Raw genomic sequence first — 20,866 nt, forward strand, 5'->3', positions numbered from 1 at the left:
TTACTGGTGGGAGCAGAGGAGACAGGAGAGTCAGATTACACTTTATCATGGAACTTGATATGAAATCCATACTTCATTGACTGGACACTGCAATGAGATGGATGTTTCTGGTAGTAATATAAGAGGACGTTAGTAGGAGTGGTGTATGTCACAGGGCTGACCTGGGCCAGGTCGCATTTAAATCCATTGCACATTGGCTTTGATCAAGGACCACCTCGCTGTGTCTTGCCAGTGGAGAACCAGAAGACTTATTGAAGGACAAACTCTCAACTTTACAACCTGCCACTTCAGCAGGAAATTTTTTTCCAGGTTGTGGTTTTACGGTCAGTAATACTGGTGCTGTAGTATACATGATCACCTAACAGTACTAACTCAACCAGGATACCATGTAGATCCAAAACTTATTCCTGTCTATTTAGCTAAAGTGGCCTTGTGCTGGTTATTCTGCCTTCATGACTTCATGCCAGCTGTGTAAGGACAGGTAACACCTGATCCGGCACATGGCCTGACAGAGGAGAAAGTGTAGCTGGAACAAATGTGAAACTGGTGGGGTCAGTTTGAACTGTGTGGCCATTTGTTTCATCTGCTGAGCAGTGTTTTGTGGTCAGGACTAGGGGCTTAAGACCTGGCTTGCCATGACCATGATTGAACCATGACCTCAGTAAAATCTCAAATTATGCTTTGGGCTGGAAAGTCAATGTCGCCCTGTGACTGCCCTGTTCCCTGCTGCAGAGCTGAGCTGTGCCATACAAGGCATTTTGTGTTTTTTCTCATTGTGCCAACAGTTCGATGCCATAGTAATTTTAAACCAAAGGTAGAGAGAAACCAAATTTTATTTTATTTATTTTTATTCAAAAAAATGTCCTTGTTTGGAACTTGCTTTAGGGCTTGAAAATTGTAATTAGTTGTTTGGTTTGTTGTTCATATATGTATATATATATTTATATATATATCTAAAACCAGCTAGTACATTCTTGGTGTAGTGCTATTAAGGACACAGCCATGGCATCAGGCAGCATCCCAGAAAGCTGCCTGGCTTGTCAGGGCACAGGAGGCAATATAGCCTCATTAACAGTGAGCTCTGCCTGGGTTAATGAAGCCTTGCTAACAAATGCTTTTCTGCTAGGTAGTGTCAGTAGAGTAACCAACAAAGATGAATTTTTAGTACTGTTTAAAAGGTATTTCAAATGTCTTTTGGTCTTGTTACTGAAGAGTACAGGTGTAAGTACACTGCCTGGTACTGCTCCTGTTTCATCTGGACTTCTGGGTAACAGCTTAACACCAACATTCATAGATTTTTCTGTGGCTTTATGATGTTCTGTCAAGTTAGGCTATCTTATGTAATCATGTTACTAAATACCTATTTTTTTTCATGATACTTCAATTAAATGTCAGATTTCCATAGAGAGTTTAGAAAGGGAAATACAGAAAGCAGGAATACCTCCCTGCAAATGATGTCCCCCAAAATCAGAGGGTGGGACTCTGGGGAAAACCCTGGCCTAGGAATTTTTTTTTTAATTTTTTTTTTTTTTGTGGTGAATGGGACTGAAAAGCCCTGGGTGGCAGAAATCAGGGCGGTGTCTGAGCTGCACCTCGGGGCAGGGAGGAGCAGGGGTGCAGCTCTGGGGCGCTGTAAGTGCCCGGCGAGAGGCCCTGCGGGGCGCCCGGGGACCATGGCGGTTTCATGGCGCGGCCTGCCCTGGGCTGCAAGAAAAGCTCAGCGAGAGCTGAGGAAAAACTTTAAATGGGCCATAGCCTGAAGATATTGTACTGTGCCTGGCTGACAGCCTGGGTCTGGAGACCAGCCAGGGAGGACGAGAATGGGGCCCTTGGGGTCCGCAGATATTAACAAAATAAATAACTCCGTCCGCAGCGCCCCCTTCCACTCCCCGCAGCACATTCCAGTCAGGAGCCGGCAGCACCCTTCCTCTCCCGCTGCCTCCTGAGGTAAATCAGACGCACTACGTCTGCTTCGTATTATTAAAAGAGAGGGGGGGAAAAAAAAAAAAGTAAACACTCTTAAAATTGCTGCGGAAACTGGATATAACCGGGTCATTCAAAGGGAAAAAACGAAGCTGTCCGAATATGCCAAGTTTGCCTTCACATCTGTTAATTGTAAGGGGATGATTTAAAAAAAGACAAGTTATGGTTTAGGGCCTGGTTCGGCAAAGCCTGCAAATGTGTACTTCACAAAACAGGCGTAAAGGTACCGCTTTCTGATGCAGCCCTCACGCCTGCGGGTGCTCACGGACATCGAGCCCGTTCCTCAGCTGCCGGAGAGAGGAGGCAGAGAGAGCCCCGCCATGGCGGGCGGCGGGCAGCGTCCTGCCAGGCTGTGAGGGCAGCCCGGACGGGCCTTAGCCAAGAAATTGTTGTAATTTTCAGTATTCTGAGGCTATTATACGGTAAGAAGAAATGAGCAGTGTTTTAAAAATTCTGAAAACAAAATGTCGCCGCTGATGCTATTATTATTACGATATAATGGTATTGTTCTTATGTTACTACATTACTCTTACCATCATTTACAACATCACATTTCTGACTTCAGCATAGCCATTTTAACATTAAATAGTTAGTATTTTACCTCAGAAAATCTTTGGTTTAGCATGCACAGAGGTTTAAACTTAAAATAAGTTGAGTCTTGTTTGGCTCTGCTTGCTCAAGTGGATTCAAGTTCATGGTATATTTTACAGAGCCAGGACTCACTTCTCCCTGGTTTCAGTAAGAAAATTAAAAAAAAAAACCCAACACAAAACCATTAGCTCAAAGTGCTATGCTCAGGTTTCTTGATTGTTTTGAAATCTTGATTGAATTTAAATTTTTGAATCTTGATTGGCTTAAAAATACCATCTCAGAAGGAACACAGGTATTGCCATAATTTTATCTGACCTTTAAAATATTCAACAGGGTGTTTTTTTGTTGTTTTTTCACACTCCATTACCTCTTTTTGTCATAAATGAAAATTTTGGCTTAATTTCTTTAAGGTGTTTTTCTATGCCTGGAACCTGGAAACGTGAGTTCTGCAGGTAAAGTATTAATCCTGTCAATCAAAAAGAATCTGGTGCTTCCTGTATTTACAGATAAATAATCAACTAAGCCAACCAATCCCCCTAGTTTTTCTGTTTGGAAGCTGGCTTAGTTTTTTGCTGTTTGAAATCTTATGTTCTGAAAATAGCTAGAGTAGGGAATAACAGCATGTGCCTGGTCAAATAAGCTCTCAAGATATTTAGAATTTCTCTGTGCTTTTTTAGATTGTATTTTAAGATAATAAAATTTTAAGCTGTTTTAATATAAGGATTACTTTCTTTAAGTTGTATAGATGTTTTTCTAATAGGAGCTTGTAAACTTCCTTTGACAGTTGAATAATAAAATTGTAAATAAATGATTACTCAGGAACTGGAAAACGCTGCACACTTGTTCTGAATCAGAACAAAATGGTTCAAATAACAGCCTATAAAAAAGGGTCCTTGTATATTGAACTGTTAAAGCTTAAAATTTTAAGACATAAGTTTATTATCAAATTATGAAACAATACTCCTTTCTCGCATCTTTAAATGTACATATTTTATGTGCATGTTTACATACAAATACACCATTTAGAAGCATTTGGAAAAGCGCATTAATTTAATCTTTCATGAGCTTTTGTACATCTTGTCTTGCAGAGTGCTTAGGGAGCATGAGTATTTTCTAAGATATCTGTGACATCTGTTCCTAATATTATAACATCTTTCTTCCATGTACAGTTGATAGACAACATACTTTTGGCAGTCTTTGTTACTAGAATTGCCAAAATGTTGATATTAATTTGAGTGCCTCGGTTTTCAATGAGTGTAAGCCAGAATGAGCTTTTCAGAGACTCATCTTTGGAACCAAGTTATTTCTAGAAAGCCAAACATTTCAAAATTCTTTTTAGGTAATCAGTAATAGATTTATTATAGAATAAGGAAACAATTTCTGTTCAGGAACAGTTGTTCAAATATATCTGCTCCTTCATCTTTATTTCTGATATGTGTATTTTTAAATCTAACACTGTGTTAGAACTTCATCCAAGTATACCAGACTGTGGGATTTTGTTTCACTAGATACTTAACCCTCCTAAATGTCCCTCTAAAGGGCATGGATATGAGTGCTTATATGGCATTTCATTAAATGATTTTCTCTGACTTGGCTATTACAGTGTTGAGCACTGCACTGTGCAGTTTTTAGAAGTCAGAGCACAGAGTGAAAGGCACAGCTATGAGTTAAGTGCCAGGGCTTCTTACACAACATGAGAGAAGCCCATTTGGAAAGAGCTGTGCTAACTCCAGATCATACCAAAAGCAACAAGGAGTCAGGGAGAAAGTACCTCCAGGTACTCTGGATTTGCAGTTTGGTTACTGACAAGAGAAAAAGGCTCCTAGGTATCTCTTTTCAGAAGTTATGTACTCATCTCTCTGAAACCACACTGTCCAACAATTAAGTTACTGCAATATTCAGCTGGAATTAAATCTGTGTTGCATGGAGCCTGTTTATTCCCTTCAAGCTATTTCTTGCATTTCTCCAAAGAATTCATTAGCCACAGGTCTGAAAACTGCTCTGTACTGGTGTAAACTTATCTCCTTTGGGAAAGCTGTTATGCAGATTGGCAAGCCTCAGGAAAAGGGACAACATGGCCTGAGTTTCTAACCTATATGACATGTGGAAGGGAAATATTAGATTCCAATCATTCTTTGAAGGGTTATGATGTTAGACAAGCTATATAACCCACCTTTTCCTACTCTAGAAAGAGAAGGCTATAGTTACTTTTTCCAAAGAGGCCAATGTGAGCAATGAGAATGAGCGCTGGATCAGACACAAGTTGGTGACAGTGTGCATCCTTGATGGACCCTGGTGTGACACCCATGTGCTGAGTTGTACAGCCCTCACAAGACTGTGGCATGTAGAAACCACGTTTTAGTTATTGAGAAAACTTCAAGGTGATAACAGGGGTATGGGGCAAAATGTGGTTAGAGAGCATCTAGGAGAGAGTTTTCAACATTCCATGGCAGTTTTTTTATCTGGGTGTGATACTCAAATGGGACCTGGGTGTGCATCAGCTTTATCCATTGGACCTACTCCTGTGACAAAGATGGGATTTTGCCCTGTATGGCCAAGAATGCATACTGTGAATAATTTATATATCAGATACATGAGCCAAAGATCTTATCTTATGTTTATATCCATTTCAGAATCTGCAGAAACAAATGTGACAAGCCCATGCAGACACTGAAATCCTGTCCCTGTCAAGGTAAGAGGGGCATTTCATAACAACTTCATTGCAGATCAGATCTTGTAATGTGATACTTAATTTTGACTGTGGATGTTTCTCTTGTTACAAAAAGCAAATTAATTAATCTGCTTTACTGGTAGTGTTGTCCTATGTTACTGGCCAAATTAGTTTTTTTATTTATAATTTTTAAAATTTGGCATAACTTCAATGATGAGAAATTCACCCAAAAGTGGAGAAACACAAATGCACTCATAATCATTATCACTCTGACTCATTCCAACTCTGAGAATTTTGCACGTTTTTTCTTCCTCCCCCCAGTAGTTTTGCTGTTAGTCAAACTGAGATTTACAGACCTTTCCCTAGGCATGAGATTTGTTAGTAATGGTTATTGTTCTGTGGTTCTAAGGATGGCTGTGGGCTCTTCTATGGTGAAAGAATATGCTTTATAGTTCATGAGATACCAGCAAAAATTTTTATTGAACTACATGGGTTGTGTAACTTCCATATATCATGAAAACAGACATGCAGATTAGAAAGTACCTCCGAATTGTTGAGTACTGTTCTCTCAGTAGTGATGTTTTTATTCATGCCATAATTTAGCTAAATTACCCATTTGCTATAGGAAACAAGCAATATACACATTTTTGCTATCATTTGTGCAGTGTGGTTTTCTACATCCAGAATCATATACCATGTGGATTTTGGCTTCAGTGGCCATAATTTGAAGGCTTTATGTGCAGACAGTGTGAACAGGGTGTGTGTCCTGATATCCCTGATGCTGTGTGTCAGTTTGGACATTCAGATTTTTGGAACTATAAAAACAAGTGTGCAGCATTTGCTTAAGGGATGCAGCCATCTCCTGAATGTCCCTTTTTTCCTCTTAAATGTTCCCTAAAACGTCTCTGTTGACTCACTGACCTGAAATAAAACAAGTGAATATTGATACAAGATAACTAATAAATAAACATGCAAGCATGCATAAAATGCAGCTGAAAACTAGTGTAAACGGCAAATTAGGGCCAAATCTCCCCTTATCCCTTTGCTAAGGTGTGCAATTTTGCTTTCTCTCGGTAGATGTCAGCAACACTACAAACTTGTCTGGCTTACTCCTTCGAGGGTCCTGTTTACAATTTTAATGAGTTTTCCAATTTCAGTTTTGCAAAGGAATGGCCCAACTAAACCAGTGGAATCTATTGGCCTCTGAGACAGGATTAGAGACTGCTATTCAGCATCTTAGAATAATATTGTGTTCTCAGTAATTCAGAACTCATACAGAACTTAGTAGAAGGGGCTTATTGCAACATTTTTAGAATTTTCTGAACGTTTACCTCACATTTGCCCTCCAGGCAAACATGAAGTAATATAAGATGTCTAATATTTTGCTTCTTTCTGTGAAGTAAATCAAAACCGTGGGAATGTTTTCATATAATTTGATTTACTCCTGTCTCCTACAATACATCTTCAACTCTGTTCAATTAACTCTCTGCCTGCTACAAGAAAGGGGCACCATCGTATTCTGACTGAAAGCAATGGCAAGTGTTTTGGTGGCTGTGCTGGGAGATGTGGCAGCCCTAGAGGAGTTCATGACCACAGAGGAAGGATGTGGAAGAAAATGGGTTGTTTATTTCTCTGTGTAAGGAGCATGAACATTTTGCTGCATATTATAAAGTGGAATATTTCAAAATCAACATGCTCATGAGGACCAGAGAATACACATTGCCATGTTTATTTGGTTAGAAAGGAAGAAATTTTGCTATCTTCTGATTCTAACAGGAGGGTCTTTTCCCTCATGTGGTCTCCAGAAGGAATCTTTATTTCTATTTCTATTATTGCTATATCTTGAGTGCTCGTGAAGTGTGGCAGACTTGCACTTTTGGAAGATATGATCATACCCTCAGACACAGGATCAGACCAGAAAGCAGCAGTGAGCACCTCTTTGCTTGCCTGTCACCATCTCATTGGTGGGAGCACCAAAATGAGCATCTCTAGGAGTTGGATTCCTCTTCAGCCCCAAGCACTGCTGGGGACATTTTGTGCAGTCTTCACTTGTCTGTAGGGAAATGGTCTGTGACTGTTTTATCTTGGCTGCAGAGTGTGCCTACACATGCTTTAGCCATCTAGAGCCAGATAGTTCCAGAGCCAAATTACTCTAACTGGAGATGCAGCCACAAAATAAATATTGGAGAGGAATCAGGTGGAGTAATTTTAACTTCTAGCTATGGGAAACAAAGAGCTGTGCTCCCCAACCTGTGTTATATTGAAAACAACACTGAGCATGCATCATGCTGCTGGCAACATCATACTTTGTTTTCTAGATCCTCCTCAGACTGCCTTAATTTCCTGTGCCTCAAGCAACATTACAATGTGTTGCCTTCAAGATGTAAGTTGGGAGTCACTGTGCTGTAGTATTTCCTTTACGTTCTTGTTCCCTAAATTCTCTGTCCCTTCAAATAATCTGTTCCTTTTGGTGTCCTCTCTTGCCTCACTATCTGTTCCTATGCCTGTCGAGTGCTCCTTGATCCTTTCCTGCTTGTCAGTGGACCCATTCTGCATCCATCCTTTTCTCAGCTGCACTTTTCTCGTAACCCCACAGGGTTCTTCCAGGGGTAACTTCCAGGGGTGGGCTGGAAGATGCTCTATGGCAGGCAAGCACTGCCAAAGGAGTAATTGCCAGTTCTGGGGATGGGTCCAAAACAAGAGGGGAGCCAGTTTAGTTTGGGCTCCCCACATGGGCCCCCACATGGGCCCATTGATGTCTGGGTTTCAGCCTGGGTACATGAAGTAGACAAGGAGAAGTAGTTTGCCAAATTGAGCATGGGGTATGTGGCTCCAGGGTGATGAGGCAGCAGCAACATGGAGAATATTTTAGTTAGAGGCATCTGTTAGCAGCCATTTGGGAACTAAACTAAATGACCCCAGTGTAATCCTGTTCTGCTGCCTCCATTGTTCTGGGCTCCTTTCTTACTTACATAGGCAGCAGGAGGAAGCTGGTGGCTTTGGCGCTCTCTCTGACTCCTTCTTTAGCTCTCCTTGCTGAATGGATCTGTTTCTGCCTCTCTTGTTCATCTGTTTCTTAGATTTTTGGCTTGCTCTGCAGGGTATGAAGCAGGGAATGCTGAATCTGCTGCAGCTTTGCAGACCATTACATTTGGAGGGGCAGTCTTTGGCACTTCAGACTGAGACTGGAAGGAAGTGGAAAGATCATGTCTAGTGTCAGCCTGAATGTATTGGGTAAAATATCTTCCTAGCCCTTTCTGGGGTTATGTGTATTGCTAGTTATGTTCTGAAGTTATATTTGAGAATCGGAGGGTCATGAGCTGCACACACATCTGTGTGAAGTTAGTCAAGAGTTGTCTCTGTGTTACAGGAGTTGAAATCAGGGTGTAAAAATAATACGAGTTAGCCCAGAGTTTACAAGATGACTCAAAAAATTCGGTGGCAGTGACAGGATTGATGGAGACAATGACACAGGCAGAAGTACTAAACCAGTTTAGTACCTAAAACCATGTTAGGTTTCATTGTCTTTATGCAGAGTTCCTTGGAAGCTTATGAAGTACGAATTTTTGCAATGAAATTTGGCATACAGCTATTCTGTTGGTTAACGTAGGGTGGTAAGTAGTTGGTACTTAAATCAGTAAAAGTTGAATGTTCCCAATTTCATTCATACTGCAATATGAAAGAAGTGATGTCCAACTTAGTTTACCTTTGTGCTTGTGAAAACTTTTTAAAGTCACGATTACTGTACTGGTGGGCTCGTTTTGTTGAGCAGTGGCAGGTCTGAGTTTTCCTCTAAATATGACTTCACTGGAAGAGCTGGCATAAGCTTTTATTTTTATTAACAATATTGAGCATAACATCAAAGCAAGGTTTAACAACTATACGGTTGCCTATCTAAATACGAAGAATAAGACCAGGAGTCTTTCTGCATGTGCACTGTTTCCTGAAAATTATTTTCAGGCCTTATGTACATCAACAATAATGGACCAATCCAGCCAAAATTTGCTTCCACAGCTGCTGGCTGTAGGAAGTTCCCTGGGCCTCCTGTGTTCTGCAGCTGTGGAGGCTATTCTCTGCTCTGAGTGAAAGAATCTCCTCTCTCCTGTGACTGCAAATGCTGAATGAGACATCCTGTAACTCTGCTCAGAGGGGCAGAACTGACAGCCGAAGGCCATCCTTGGCATTTTAGGCTTTGCAGATAATGACAGATGGTACATAACCATGAGCAAGGGACCCCTGAGGCCCTAGAATAGGAAAAGAGATTTCTGGAGAATTATTATAAAACTTCATTGCTCAAAGGTCTTGGTGTTGGTTCTGCTCCAGAGACAGTAAAGAGGACAGATATTAAGCAGAGGTTTAAATAAAAAAAATACTCTGGCATATTAGAGTATTGCAACATCTTGGGTGAATGCAGAGCACATTTCTATGCATACACCAAGAGTAAGCCCAGGAGAGCTGCTGTGTGAATTGTTTCTTACAGAACAACACAAAACTTGCCAACTTTGAAGTTTTGCTCTATGTTTAGATATAAACCTGTCTGTTTTAAGTTTCACTTGAATTCCTTAATTTGCATCTTTCAAACAACTTGAAGCCCACTTACAGTTCTGCAACAGAAACCTGATGGTTTCAAGTGAGTTTCTTTTTGAGCTTTTAAACAGCTTTGTTCAAACCTGAAACTCAAACTGAAATTCAGAAGGTGCAAAACCATCTATATGGAAAAATCTAGGGAAAAATTCAGAAGAACCTATGCAAGCCAAATTTGCAAAATTTCCTACAGCTCAGGCTGTAGGAGATCATGAGGCTGTTTACACAGATTATTTTAGACTCCTCCTCTTTGCTAAATGGCTGTGGATGCCATAGGAGCCAGGAGCAGTACTGCCAAAGAGCTGCAATGTCTTTCCATGGTCAGCTACTGTTCTTATGGGGACAGCAATTCATGAAAATCAAAATTTGTCTTCAGATTCTATGCATCCATCAGTAAGGAAAGAGCAGTTTAAGCTCTGTTAATAATGTGTAATTGAAGCTGAAGTAATAAGGTTTGAAGTTTATTTGGGGCAGGGAAAAATTTTCGTAACTGAGCTGCAACAAATGGGTAATTACAAAGAGAGCTAAGTGGTGGGGGTGGGAAACCAGATGAATTATGAGGTTTTATCTAATTTCCATCCCTGCAGCACTTTTGGTTGGAAAACAGAAACTAAGAGTGCCTCATTATTGCATGAAACAAATAAAATGAAACCAGAATGCTGTGGTGGCTTCTTGATCTGTAAAGCATGCAATGCTAAAACCACCACATGCAAAAACGATCACAAGAAGAGTGAGTGCAAGCTGAAGGGCTGGTGATACTTGTTCTTTGCAATACACACAGCTCACAATTCTCAGCACAGCTCCCCTCTTGGGAACTGATAGGAAGTCCTGGCTCTGCTTGAGTCAATGTGAATTTTTCTGTGGGCTTCAGGGAAGTCAGAACTTCACAGCATAACCTGTGCTGTGCAATATTTTATTCCTGGTTCTTAAAACCTTGCAAAAATTGCAGAGGTGGGCAAACATGCATTGGCAGTGCTCTGGATCTTCTGTTTAGCAAGGACAGGGAATTAAAGGCAACTCCTTTTCACTACAGCTGGCTAGGTAGTGACATACTATCTTACCTCTGAAAATGAAATGCATAAATATAGAACTAGGAGGACTGTAAATGATCTCATGGAGCTCATCCTGCTTGTTTGTATGTGCCATCCCCTCCCTTTGTGCTGTAGTCTTAAACTGATTCAGTGTATGCAGCCGTTGGCAATGCTTAGAGGAAGGGGGCCTGGTGTTGTTTGGTCCATATCCTCACTTCCATTCACAGTGTGGGGCTCAAATAGTAGTTGTGATGGTTAATATTCAGTCATGTTCCTAAGATGATTTAGAATACTTCCTGTTAAGTGAACTGGCATCTCTGATTGTAACATTAGCAGCAGAGAAGTGCCATGTTCAACATACAAATATGGATTAATTTTTGGACCATTTTCATGGAGATGTGGCATCATTCCTAGTGAAATGTTTTTTCTTTGAAGTATCTTTTTGTCAGCTTTGAATGTGGAGTGCTATAAAGCTGCCAATAATGTTACAATATCCTGTTCACTGCATTTATTAAGTTCTTCCTGCTAAGTCAGCTGAAACTTTATTTACACTGTATATGAAAGATCTGGCAGTTTTCAGTAGGTTATGTTTGGAGGCAGGGCAAATTCAATTCAATAACCACTCAAAAGTTGTTCATCCATAACTGAAAGGGCTGGGGTTTCTTGAGTCTCCTTCCCTTGTCTTTTATCTCTGCAAGGCTTGGGTACAAGGATGAGATCTGCAGTCCTTTGGAGAATTTAAAAATGGGATAGCAACATACTGTATCTTTTTCATTTGAATCTATCTAAATAAGCAGACAGGCATTTCTAAATAAGAAATGGGGATAAAAAAAAGAAAAAAAAAAAAAGGCAGGGGCACAATTAAATGATGTGAAGCCTGAAATAAGTATTTCTTGTACAGCACATTTGTAGAGATCCCAAAGCAAATCCCTATGCTTTTAGGTGTCCAGGCTGCAGGTGCATGTGAATTTAGGACTGAAATAGCACCATTAGTAGATTCCAATAATTTGTTCTTTTGGTGGGAAAGGCATTGCTAAGGAAAAAAACAACCCTTATTTTAATGAGAGTTTGAAAATCACTTCAGAAAATCCCAGTATTCATAAGGTGATGTGCCAGGGTGAACTGACCTCATAAGCTCCAATTCAGGAAGTATCGTGGCATTATTTCCTAATATTTAGTTGTCCTTTTCCTATAGAAGCTCAAAAAAGTTCAATATCTGTAGAGGAAGTAGCTGGGATTTTAGAGGCAGAGACAGCTTGCTACAGCAGTCAAAAGATACCCAAATTAAGTTGCCACATCAAGAACTTCCCTTTCAGGAAAAACAAGACAGAACAAAATATGAGGTTTATTTTTGTGGTGGTCATCTGGAGAAACCCTCTATTGTGTTCATAAATATGATACAAAATCAGCAGGGTGTCGCTAGTGGTGTAGGGTCTGGACATTATTTTAAGACCGACAAATAAGCAGGAAGAGAACTACTTGCCAAGGCTGTGTGAGAATCAACTGGGGTAGGATTTGCTTTGTCAGGGCAGTCTGTGGGTGCTCCTTCTCAAGTCTGCAAAGTGAGCCCATAATATAGCTGCCCACACACTATGGGTTTAATGTGGTTGGTTCTTTTTGATTTTTTTTTTTCTTTAGTATAGATGAAAATAGGAGAAATAATATTTAAGCTTGTTTTAGTTGGGTGTGTGATACACCAGAAACATTGACAGCTTATTTTCCCAGCCTTGTTTTCAGCAAGAGCCCAGAGAACTTCAGTTGCCTCATAAATCCACAGTGATTACAGTGTATTTATTTATTATCATCTATGCAGACACAAAATTACCTCATCAAAGAAGAAGCCATAACAATTTCTTGATTTTGGGGAGAAAAATTGTTCAGCCCCCGTCCCTCTTCCACCCACAGCCTTCTGCTGGGGGCTGTGACTTTGTCTGATGCTTCAGCAGGAAACATTTTTGGCTGAGTTTGGACTTTCTAGAGTGTGTTGGATCTTACAGGTTTACTGTCAAATAGAGCCTGTATCCGATGCAAGATGTTTCACTTGAATACATCAGAGTGCTAAACTTTCAAGTAAATTTGGTCTTCATGGTTTTCAGTAGATACTATTTATGTTGTTACTACACATTTCAAATAATGTACAAGTTACTGGGAAGAAATACTTTCTTTGCTGAGTAAGGGATGGGGGACCAAGTTCACTTTAGCAGAGAGTAAATTGCTGAGAAATATGATAAAATAGGATTGTACAGTCTTCTAGAATATTGTGTGGGTGGATGAATAATGATGATGAATAATTGGATGAACCAATTAAGAAATTAATCTTACATTAATTTCTATGAGATATTTCCTATGTATTGATGAAGGGCCTGAGTTTTGTTTATCACCATGGATGATATAATTGGAGATCACTGAAAGATTTAGCTGTAGTAGGTGTAACACCCAGTCATGAGTTACAGAGAAAATTGTAGTGTGAGACTTATTAATTTAATGAAGTATCAGCAGTAGCCATTTCTTATAAGGTCAGGTGTAGACCTTGAGAATATCTTGTGCTAGATTATTGTGTTTAATAGATGTGGGCCTGTTTATCTTATCTATCTTTCATTAACTGGGTCAATTCCCTTTCATAAAACATTCTTACTTTTGACTTTGACGAATCCTGTGCCAAGAAGTTTTTTTATGTCATTATACATAGTACTCCTACTTTGTTCTTTTTTTGTGAAAAACAATGACTAGTAATTCTCTGTTCCATCATATCTCCTTCAAGCACTCTCTTTTCAACTAAACTGTTTGTTTCAGCTATCTCATCTCTTTCTAGTAAAGATCTCAGTCATACAAAGTATCTGGAATTAGAAAGTACCAAACAATCTCTGTGTAATACACTCTGTCCAAGAATCCATTGACAGGAAAAAAATGAGGAAGAAAATTTATTTTAAAATATTGTTCAAGACTAGGTACAGTCCTGGTTCTGATTCTGTGTGTGCTACTCCATACTCCCTCCTGTAGTGGATATAGTGTGCTTTCCAGCTTTGAGAACAAGTGTTAAAGACAAAATATAATCAAAGATGGAGATTTAAAAAAAGAAGTAACAACTTCTGAGATGTGCTTGCCCAAGTTAGATTATAGCCCAGTAGCAAGTATTTAAAACAACAGCTTGTCTAGAAAAAGTGTATCTGTTCTAGATGTTTTATAGCAAAACACTTGGTAGAGAGCAATAGGGGACTCCTGGTGGGAGACTGTAGGAGGTGGGGAATAGTTCAGGCAGTGTGGGTAAGGAACTGCCTGAAGGAGAAAGAGTGGGTTCTGTTGAGAGGGGAAGTTCTGGGCAGGAAGGAAGGTTACAAATGATCATTCTTCATAATCAGTTGGGACTGGATGTGCTTTATACTCTTATTGATGACTTTGGCATTAAAAGAGAATATTTAGGAAATTTGGTGATGATACACTGTTGGGACCCATTGATAATACAGAAAGGGCAGGAATATCTTACAGGAAGAAATGAGTGGCCTGTACCTTTGGAGAGATAGGAACAGGCTGAAAGCTATTTAATGAAATGCAAGGTCAAGCACTTTGGGATCACTGACAAATTCTGATATAAATTGCAAGTTCATTGTTTGGAAACAATGAAGGAAGGGACAGACCTGAGTATATTAGGTGATCACAGGGTAGCTAGCAGCCAGCAATGTGTTCCAGGCACAAAAGGGCAAATGGAACTTGATACTGACCAAGTATTCCTAATTGAAATAAGGAATGATAAAGCTGTATTTTGATACCATGTACAACTCCATTTTTCTAGGTTGAAAAAAGAGGACTTCAAGCTGCAGCAAATCCACAGAAGAGTTACTGGAACCATGGGAATGATAAGCTTATCTGTTAGAAGAAACTAAATTGGCAATCGTTTATTTAACCTAGCAAAATGAAATCTGAGATGTGGCTTAGAAATAAATCCATGGGAGAAAATACCAGAAAAGCAGTGCTGTTTAAAAGACAACAATTAAACACAAACAAATTAATAGAAACTGGCCTTGAGGAAATTTGAGCTGCAGTTTAGATTTCTAACTAACAGAAGAACCAGGTTCTGGAACAAGTATTCTGGGATGGAATAAGAATTAATTGGTTTTATTACAGAGCTGAATCAGTTTATGATAAGAATAGTACAGTATGCATTTCTGTGGATGAAGCTGATGGCATGATCCAAAATTCTTATAGAAGAGCTTTATAATTTCCTACGTGATTCCTTACTCTCCTTCTTTTGGTTAGTGCTTGGATGGCAGTGTTTTAAAGAAGTAGAAATTGCATGAGATTTTATTTTATATTCAACGGTTAAACTTGCAGATAGTTAATGCTTTGAGATAATTTCACTGTAGTACATCAAACCTTGATGTTTAGGAAAAACTACCCTTTCTGAAAGGCCACAAAATTTAACAAATCCTAATGGTTTTGGAAGTAAGGCCTTAAAGCTGCACTAAAGGTCACCTGTCATTACCCCTCTGAAAAACTAGCAAATCTGTATACAGACTGAGAAGCTGCTGCACAGTGCCAACATTTACTTCGTATTTCATGGATTTCCAGGCTTTCACATGCTCTAATTTAATTTTTATAACAATCATTTTTCACCAATTAATAGTGCAAATGGTGTACTTATCCATTAATGCATTTAGATTGTGTAGCAAGAGGACGAGGGGAGATGGTTTCAAACTTGAAGAGGTTGGAGATTAGGAAAAAATTCTTTCCTGTGAGGGTGGTGAGATGCTGGAAAAGGTTGCCCAAGGAAGCTGCGGCTGCCCCCTCCCTGGCAGTGTTCCAGGCCAGGTTGGATGGGGCCTTGAGCACTCTGGTGTAGGGGGAGGTGTCCCTGCCCATTCAAGGAGGGGTTGGAACTGGATGATCTTCAAGGTCCCTTCCAACCCAAGCCATTCCATGATTCTATGATTGACCAGACATTTTTACTTCCCAATAAAGAAAATATTCCACACTTCCAGTTTAACTTGTATTTGTAACTTGCTCAAAAATACTTTTCCTGAAGGCCCTTCTTACCTACTTTCATCCCTCAGCAACCAAGGAAGGAGGTATCATGAAACCAGAAACATTTTCTTCTCTTAAATAAGACTTTTAAAACTTACTCACTAACCATTGTTAGAACTGTCAACATATTCATGGTCTAATCATAATGACATGGTATTCAAAGAAGACTCTTTCATAAGTATTTCCCATTTATAACATAATGCAGCAGTGTCTGAAAATAAATATGCTGTGTGGAAATTTATATAGACGTCAATCAGCGTTTTATGTTCTGTGGTCAAGATAAGTTGTACTTTTGAAATCCTATAAAAGCTGTTGTAATGCTTCTATTTCAGAAGAAAAACAATTGTCCTGCTGGCAGGATTAAGCTCATGACAGCTTTTCTTCCCAACTTTTCTCCTTTTGCTATGCATGTCATCATAGGTTCATGTACGAAAGATTTCTAAATCTCAGCAATGCCAAAATTCCTCCTCTGCTTTTAGCCAGAAGTTTTATTTTAGAAACATCTTTTTCAGTGAAAGTAAAGTAGATTCAAACTTTTGAAAAGCGGATTACCTTAAAATAATTATCCCAAAGTAGTTGCAGTTGAAATTTAGGTTCTTCTGACTGAAAAAAAAATGACACCAAAGGAGCTGTTAAATGATGATTCATGTGCTAATTGGCTAATTAATTTTTTTCAAATGCTAACATTTGTGCAGCTATGTTTGTAATGTAACCTGAAAAACTTAAAACATAGTACTTAAGATACATTTCCATGCTCCTTGTGGTTTTAGGAGACCTTCTCTAGAAAGAAAGGCTTTTGTTCAGAGGACTTGGTATGCTCATTAGTCACAGCAAAAATAGTGATATTTTTCTCAGTGTTAAGTCTCAAAAGTAATAATTGTGGAACCCACAATCTCAAAGCTTGCAAACTGTTTTGACACATAGAGAATTTTCCATGCAAAGCCTTTAGGTTGCATGACTTCTGCAGTTGGGACAATTAGTGAATTATGAAAAACCCTTTGTATATGTACACCCCTGCACTGTACTCCAGATACACAAGTAACACTGTTCAGCAGATCTTCCTAATTAAGTACAGAAAGACCATTCTTTTATTTACACATTCCTGAGTTATATACAATGCAAGTTAATGCATTCTGACACTAACACAGAGCTCTCCTCTAGCATGCTCATTTGGCTGCAGGTTTCACAAATAATCTGACCTCTGTGCAGCTATTTTGAAGTTTTTGGTATATAGGTCAGGTAACATTTCCTTAGTGAATAGTTAAATACAGTGGCTGTTTCCTTAAGGCCATCTAAATAAGATAAGAATTGCCTTACTGGATAGGAGGAGCTCTCTGGCTCCAGCCATCACAACAGTTGGTCCTGATTTTGACCAACTTGATCTCCTTCTGTGACCAGGAGACCCACCTAGTGGATGAAGGAAAGGCTGTGGACATTAGTAAAGCCTTTGACACCATCTCCCACAGCATTCTTCTGGAGAAGCTGGTGCCTCATGGCACAGGCAGGTTTTCTCTTCACTGGGTAAAAACGAGTTTGTGTCTTTCATCCTTTCATCTGGCCAGGCCCAGAGAGTTGTCTCTTTCATCCTTTGCTGAGCTTAGTAATATCTGACCTGTGGTGCCTAAAGGTAATGGTAAAGTGACATTGAATGTCAGTTCTTGAAAAAAGGTATATTGCAATAGAAGGATTAAAAATACTATAGCTGTTGACAAAATAAACTTGGAGAACTATAATATACTGTTGTTTAGGCTTCCCAGAAAGAATCAAGTTTGCCTAAACTGAACTATCTGAACCTGACAAAAAGGGTGAGTGGAATGTACATGCGAAAGTAGAAGGAGAGTTTAATTAAGCTGTTTGTAACTTTGAAATTTATTTTTAAATAAATGTAAATTGGTTGTATCTTAATGAGGAAGCTGTAGCCATCTGTGTGAAACATGGAAATAACAGGAATGGTTTGGTAGAGCAGTTGCAGGCTAGCTCATGGAAGTCCTTTTCCAGTGCCATATTCCAATGACACAAAAAGGCCATATAGAATTTAGCAGTTTTGCATGTGACCTCATCATTCTCTGTGACTTCTTGATTGACGGTTGAGAACAAAGTGTGGCCATGGTGCTGTGAGGGCTGGTGCACCCCAGAGTTTATACCTCTGTAGAGTAACCAGCCCTTCCTTCTACTGACTTCCTGTGCAACTGAAAAAACCTGAAAACAATCCTGTCTTCTCCTCTTGATTCATACTGAAGGCTGGGATTGTGGATTTCCTGAATGGGAATGAGGCAGCCAAGCAGAGGCATGTGGCAGGGTAGTAGGGGCCATGGACAAAGCAAGCTTGATGTTTCACTGGAAGGGAAGAAGAAACCCAGCTGCGATTTTGTTGTTGTTTTGGTTAAAAAAATTGAAAAAGTAGTCTTGGGTGCAGATAGGAAGTAGTAGAAGCAGAATGGAGAAGGCTACATATAGTTTTGACTTGTTTCCTTTCATCATTTTAAAGGCAGTGCAGTGTTCAGTCTACAGCTGTGCCATGCGGGCAGGTTGACTGCCCTCTCTCCTTGCAGTTTCAGATATCATCTTGTCTGCTGATGTATGCTTCATTCCTTCCTTCTCCCATGACCTGCTTGTCTTCTCAGCTTGTGTAAACTGGCTGTATGTCTTTAATCAAGGCTTTAAAGCTGAAAAGAAAGGAGCATATTCTGCCTCTAGAGAGAGAATGAGGGCAATAAACAAGAAAAACAAATGTAATAAATCAGAAAAAAACACCTAGTTTCTCTTTTCTCCTTATTTTCCTATTTATTCATTGGAGAGTAGGAATAGTAGTTTCTGATTTTTGCTGCTTATAAATGGGGCTAGCACTTTAAAGTCAAGACCACATATCCCATGGTTCCCCAGGGCATTTCCCAAGAGTATAAAGTGCTCAGAGTTTTGGAGAAGGCCATGTCTCTAGGGAAGTGTTTAGCAGGGGTGGGACTGTTTTCAGTCTTGTCTTTGTTCTGTGATAAGATAATGCCTTTTACTGAAGCTGATAAAATTAAGGTGAGCTGAGTTACTCCTTCAAAAATCTCTGCTGCCTTTCCACCTCTCTTACTCCATAGCAATGTTAATTTCACTGCAATTTATTGTTAGTCTTTACTGCACTCCTATCTCATAGTGTGAGGCTGAAGGGATAACTCCTGATACTAAGAGTCTAATTTCTCATTCTGTGTTCTAGGTATGAAATACAGGACTGCTCATGTATCTACTGCTTGAAAATCTTGATGCTTTCGTGCTAGGTGAGTGCATCATAAAGCACGTTTCTGCAATGCTTTGTTTGGGGCTAAAAGTAGTATTGTGCACCAGATTGAATTAATTTATCTCAGATTTACTCATGTGGGCTGTGTGATCTGATAGAGAGTTATGATCTGCAAAATACATAGAGTAGTAATGGTAACAGGCTTATCTAGTTTTGTTTTTGTTACTGCCAAAACATTATTTATTTCGGTAACTGTGTGGCAGTGGGTTTCACAGGTCGTATGAAGAAATGTTTCCTTTTCTTCGTTGTAAACTTAACTAAATGAAACTGGGCTCTAAAAGTGTGTATATAACTCTTGACCCTGCATTCTGAGAAGTAGAGCAGGTCCTCTTTTTCCTTTAAAAGATCTTCACTTGATTAAAAAGTTTTCATTGCCTAAGTTCTGCTAGTCACATCACATACAGCAAAAATAAACAGACCAGCTGATGAATGGAGGACAAGTTACAAGGCTAGGATTGGGGAGGTTGTCACCTACATCTGCACAAAAATCCAAGATTTAGTCTTGCTTTGGTTCTGTATGCTGTGTATTTCTTGCAGCCAAACTAAATTGCATTTAAACAAATGCATTTTGTATATGCTTTATTTTAAATACAAGGATAATCCTATCAGTTGTTGATTCTTTGTATAACTACGTGTAAGCATCACTATTTCTTTGTTTATGGCTAATTTACATATTTGAGGGGAAAAAGAGACTAGCACTGGAAACAGAAATATCATTATTTTAACAACACAGCTAATTTAACAAAACCAGGCTATTAATGCAAACAAAAATTCTCAAATATTTGTTGGACCAAATGTATTTGAATCATTCAGTTGAAAGCCAGGCTTGAATTTCACTTCAGACACAGTAGTGACAGAAAATTATTGCATATTATTATTATTAATTTACATTTTATTCAAGTTATCAATATCAAGTTATTAAGTTGGGTCTCTTTAGTTTGGAGAAAAGGAGACTGAGGGGTGACCTCATCAATGTTTTCAAATATGTAAGGGGTGAGTGTCAGGGAGATGGAGTTAGGCTCTTCTCAGTGGTGACCAGTGATAGGACAAGGGGTAATGGGTGTAAATTGGAGCACAGGAGGTTCAAGTTGAATATTCGAAAAAATGTTTTTCCTGTAAGGGTGACAGAGCCCTGGAACAGGCTGCCCAGGGGGGTCGTGGAGTCTCCTTCACTGGAGACATTCAAAACCCGCCTGGACACGTTCCTATGCGAAGTGCTCTAGGTGGCCCTGCTCTGGCAGGGGGGGTTGGACTAGATGATCTTTCGAGGTCCCTTCCAACCCCAAGGATTCTATGATTCTATGATCTGGAGGCATAATATTTGCAACTTCTTTTAAAATACCCAATGACAGTAATTTGATTGTAAGAAAGCTATTTCATATTGTGACAGCACTGTGTGTCTCCTCATTTGACAAGTACCAGCATTTAACCTCTTAACTGAAAATTTCTGTGGCAATCCTGGCATGAACTGCAAACGCTGCCCCCATTACTGAATCATGTAACACAATAGGTACCAAGTCAGACGTCCTTGATGGGCACACTCTGGGGCTGTGTGAGTGAGAAGTTCTTTGTCCTTTCAAAATGAACTTCCTTGTGTTACAAGGGGTGATTATACAGTTTAAGGATTGTTTCTTTATTTCTATATACTGATACTTGTAAGAAGGTAAATTGATTATCCCCCCCTTACAGCAGTGCTTTAACTTC

General features: G+C 39.4%; 1 long non-coding RNA gene across 2 annotated transcripts; it reads left to right on the forward strand.

Moving 5' to 3' along the window:
- The first annotated feature begins 223 nt into the window (after window positions 1–223).
- Window positions 224–19,144, forward strand: LOC115598844. 2 transcript variants are annotated; one of them, XR_003987971.1, is made up of 3 exons: window positions 224–323; window positions 5,208–5,266; window positions 19,082–19,144. It is a non-coding gene; the product is annotated as an uncharacterized LOC115598844 (long non-coding RNA). The 2 variants fall into 2 exon arrangements; XR_003987970.1 differs by lacking the exon at window positions 224–323 and adding an exon at window positions 1,900–1,947.
- Window positions 19,145–20,866: the final 1,722 nt, after the last annotated feature.

The sequence above is a fragment of the Calypte anna genome, chromosome 10, assembly GCF_003957555.1.
Source record: "Calypte anna isolate BGI_N300 chromosome 10, bCalAnn1_v1.p, whole genome shotgun sequence".
NCBI lineage: Eukaryota > Metazoa > Chordata > Aves > Apodiformes > Trochilidae > Calypte > Calypte anna.